This window comes from Morone saxatilis, unplaced genomic scaffold, assembly GCF_004916995.1.
Source record: "Morone saxatilis isolate NCDOM2014 unplaced genomic scaffold, NCSU_SB_2.0 Contig11, whole genome shotgun sequence".
Lineage (NCBI taxonomy): Eukaryota > Metazoa > Chordata > Actinopteri > Moronidae > Morone > Morone saxatilis.
In genome coordinates, this window is record NW_023339663.1 from 29,442,155 (window position 1) to 29,447,057 (window position 4,903).

Below are 4,903 nucleotides of genomic sequence, written 5' to 3' on the forward strand. Positions count from 1 at the left end.
TAGGCCACTTACACAACACTTATCACGTTAATCGCACGATAAAAAAATTGACGCCGTTAAAATGGGTTTGCGTTAACGCCGTTATTAACGCGTTTAACTGACAGCACTAATGCATATATATAAATATTTGCAGCAAGCTCATATATAGGAAAACGGTTGCTGCCCACGAATGGCCTCTATACATAAATCATCATAATAGGAGCATACACTGAGAAGATTTCAAATCATCATCACAAATTAATCTTAAACTTTCACAGTTGTGTAGCTTTTGTTGTCTTTTACACCTCAGTGGCATCATGTATTTATGCATCAGAAGTGCTCATAATGGTTTGTTGAAATTGTTGTAGTTTCTTCCTGGAAGCATAGCTTAATGCAGGTTAAAGCAGGGGAGTCCAGATTGAGTTATAGTAGAGGTGCCTGCATGCTTCTCTTCTTTTGCTTCCCCTTCAGTTCACTCCAACAGTTTGAAGGAGGTGTCCTGTCCAGTGATATTAAGCATATTTCGGTGAATATTTCATATTGTATATGCTTCAGAAATGGTCAGAAAGGTGTTGTTTTAATTCTAGAATCATAAATCTGTAGATTTTGGTTGTGGTTTATGTTGGATTTCATTACATTGTAAGGTAAGTGTGTTGCTGTGTTGAAGGAAAGGTACAGCCAGTGATGGCAAATAGTTCAAAATGTACAATCAGTCAATACATTTTTTATACATCATCATTAATTCCTGGTGCCTACTTCTGCACATAGATGAAACTAATATATTAGCAAGAATGATAGAAAAGTACAAAGTGGGGAAGCGTTCTCTCATAGAACTAAACAAATAGCCCACTTTGTGCTTTTTGAGTAATAGAAAATTGAAGAGTCTGCTGTGAGAGCTCTTAAACTCCTCATGTAGACTATTTTGGTCTTGAAGTCAAGTGGTCCAAAGCTATTACAGCAGCAGGGTGTCTCATTCCTGAAACCTTTCACATAAATGTACTTCCAGCCTAGTGCTTTCAGAACAGGCCAGCTATTCTAACTCAAATCCTTAGGTTGTGTGTGTGCACCCATTCTGTGTCTACCTTGCGCGGTAGCTGGATTCACAAAATCACAAGACCAGGCAACAGTCAGTCTTGCCAGACTTCAAATTATGTGTTTGTGTTCAAACCATCGTGGTTCAGACCAATCAGCTTGCTTTGAGGAATTACTTGCAGCAATTGACTATTCGTTTAACAACAACAATGGCAGCTCCTAAAGAGATGCTGCTAGCATCAGTTATATCAGAACAAAGAAGAGCAAATAACTAGCTTACCGATTCTGTGATCTGATTGGATGAAGTTCACCAGTGATAGACAGATAGTTCATCCAATCAACCTGCCAAGACATCTTCCCAGATGGCGCATCAGGTTAATTCTGTGTGCCACTAACAAATGAGTGTGAGATTGACAGGTGGATCAGTACAGGCTTGGTAATGCAGGCATTGACTGCTGTGGTATAGAGGGAGTTGAGCATGAAGTGGAACCTCTAAATTAACAAGTTGATCAACTTTTCAACCCAGACCTATGGTCATGGCCAGAAGAACGAGATAATGGATACTAGTAGCAGAAAAGGTTAGGGTTTAAGTTTAACTCACAGGATGTCTGGGCTCAGAACACTCCACAGAAAGTGCTTTTTCAGACTGTTTTTAAGTGTGAAAACCCCTCCCCCTACACCTTTCCTATGGGCTGCATCCAACTATTTTTTATACCAACATTCAAGCACGGCCACCTTATGCTTCGATCAGCAAGGTATGAGGTTTGAACAAACTCCTTTTTGTTTCTTATTCATCACACAACTACTTTTTACTGTCAATTTTCATGTGAACAACAGAGTTCAACTCCATGTGTGCTGAAAATGTGTGCCATTATTCCCATTTATATGATAAATCAAGTCTAACTATGAAGGCTGGGATTTCACTCAGTTGCTGTTCAGAACAGGTATAAATACTTCTGCCTTTAGACATGGTCAGACAACACTTTGTACCACCCAGTTCATTTGAAGCTTGCCTCTGCCTTTGGGGACAGGATAAGGAGCTCAGACATCCAGACAGAGCTCAGAGTAGCTGCGTCTTCATATTGACAGGAACCAGTCGAGTTGGTTCAGGTATCAGATTAGGATGCCTCCCTGTGGAGGTATTCCAGATACATTTAACTGGGAGGAGACCCAGGATCTGACTCTGAACATGCTGGAGGGTTCACATATCCCATCTGGTTGAGGAATGTCTTCGGATCCCAGAGAAGGACACAGCAAAATGAAGGGCACCTTGGTTACTTTATAATACATAGTCTGTTGCCCTTACAACCTGGACTCAGACAAACGGCACAGAGTGGATGAATGGACTAACAAATACATCGAATGCAATTGTGGCAAGATGCACAGCTACTAACCATCTATGGCCTAAGACCCTGGTCACAAATTGTGTTTGCAGGATTTTGCTTGTCATTGGGTTTTTATGAAGGTTCAATACTAGATACAAATCTATCTGCATTTTATCTAGAGGGCAATTTTTTTGTATGCTATTATATGCCAAGTGAAAGTAATTGTATAAATTGACTTTGCTATTGTGTTTAACCTGACACAAAAGTGCTGTGCAGATACTCGCTGTCATTAGCAAATCCACTAATAGAGACACTTCCCTTCAGATCAACTGAACTAGATGAAAACGTTTTACATAAATGACCATAAATGGTGCTGTGACCAAGCCCTCAGAGGGCAGCGTCTCTGTGGAGGAAGTTTTGATCTGATAACAACTGCTCTTGACTTGGAGAGCACATAAATTACCTCCATGTTTCCCATGAAGACAGTCTAAAGAATTACTTTTCATTCCATGTGAATTTCCTTTGCTGCGTTCACACTCACGCACACCTGGAAGCCTGTTGCTATACAGACTGTGTTGATTGATATTTCCCTCCACCACCAAGCTCTCCTGGCCCCAGTTCTCAGCTTTTTAGTACCATCCTCGCTCATGGAATCTCTTGCCTTATGCTTTTGCCATATCTCAGTAATTTAGTATGTGCTGTTTCTGTTCTGGTCTGTATTGTTGTGGATCTCTCACTGCTGCTGCTTGAAATATTACGGCACAGCCATTTCTACCAGTATGAACATGGTTTTCCTTTATAATTGTAGTACATTGTTCAGATTTACTCTGAAGAGTAGCCTAGAATGTCTTATTGTCAGCGCCAGATATAGGCCTTCATTACTAATTATTCCAAAGGGTGCATCCACACCTAGATTGTTTGGTGCCTTTCAAATTAACTCATTTTCCTGTTCATTTTGGTTATTTTGGGCTGGTGTGAGCAACAATTGAAGTATGCTATTTGATGAACAAACAGACAGACAGACTTTTTGAAAGGGGTCACAGTCTTGTGCAAGTCCAGTCTGCTGTGGTTCATTGGTGGTGACAAAGCAAGGAGGATGGACTGGATTATGTGATAGTACATGATAACATGATGATAGCTTCAATTTAAAAGATAAACTATTAATAAATCTCATTACAAGGTCCATTCAGTTAGCCCAGCATCACCAGATTTAATTTGCAAATGCATCTGCCAGAGTGAATGATACATAATGAGCTCAGCAGATTGCTCTGGTTCCCAGGCTACCATTCAGTAGCTGTTCTGTAACTTTTGATCATATCACATCATCTTCATCATCAGATGACGATCCACAGGAATTGTAAATGTTCAAAGGACTTATTGGTCCTGAAAAAAATATTTTTGAACAACTGCAATTCTATGACAACTAGGCAGAATCCATCTGCTGATAAAAATCATGTGATATGATTAAAATCTCTAAAAGGACTTTGTGGTGAGATTGTTTTCTCAACGGTTGTTTCTGAGGTAAAAAAAAATTACCTGTTCACATGGCTGATTATTACAACTGTCAAGAGAGCAATCTTGTATCATATCTAAAAGACAACATATACAGTAGAACACGCCTCTCTTTTGTCCGGTTTCTACCTGTCTGTCATCATTCATGTCATATGAAGTTCAGCATTCAGACTGATAATGCCAATGATCGGTTATTTTATGCCAAGCTGTTTGTGACACAGAAGTTCACCCATGATAGACAAGACCTGTGATAAGATAAACACATAATGCTCAGTGAAGTGCAGTGAAGTCACCACAGTTTGATTTCCACATGTGGCTTAACTGATGATGCAGGATCACATCACCAAAACTGGCCAATGAATGAGTCACCTGTCAGGCCGTGTCACTTCATGTTTATAGCTCTTGGTTTGTTTGTAATAAGTCAGCAGGAACACAAAGCAGGCCAAAACTATGTAAAAAAGCAAAAATGTTGGATATTTATTTTTTCTTGTCTTCTGGATGAATGTATGTAATAAAAACTGCCTTAAATGTCTCCAACTGAAGTAGATCCGGTAAATTACTGGTGTACATTGCTTGTCTATAGGACACTGGTGTGAATGTTTGGATCACATTCTATACAAATGCACATGATGTTCTTCTCCTTACACTTACCCTTATTCTTCTCCGACTTTATCTGGGTTTATTGTGGTGTCAGTGGGTATGTTAATGTCAAATGTGTCTCTTGCCCAAAGGAACACACATCTAAAGGAATTGTATGCCTGTGTCAGTTTGCTGATTGTGGTGTGTTTTGCAGGCAACTACAGCAGCAACAGCAGGCAGAACTGGAGGTTCACCAGAGAGATGGACTGACTGCCTACGATCTTTCCCAGGTAACCATCTGCTTTAGAGCAAGGCTAACAGCAGGTCATGTAAAGTAATGCTTGTCTGTATATGGTATAATTTTTACACTTGTAATATGTCTTGTTTATGTGTGTTGACCCCAGGAAGAGTACCGTATTTTCCGGACTATAAGTCGCTCTGGAGTATCAGTCGCATCAGTCAAAAAATGCCTCATG

At 39.9% G+C, this 4,903-nt stretch overlaps 1 protein-coding gene across 2 annotated transcripts in view; it reads left to right on the forward strand.

The window, feature by feature from the left end:
* Nucleotides 1-4,903, forward strand: part of arnt2 (aryl-hydrocarbon receptor nuclear translocator 2) — a gene marked incomplete in the record, with an annotated part of 69,084 nt that overhangs the window by 52,930 nt on the left and 11,251 nt on the right.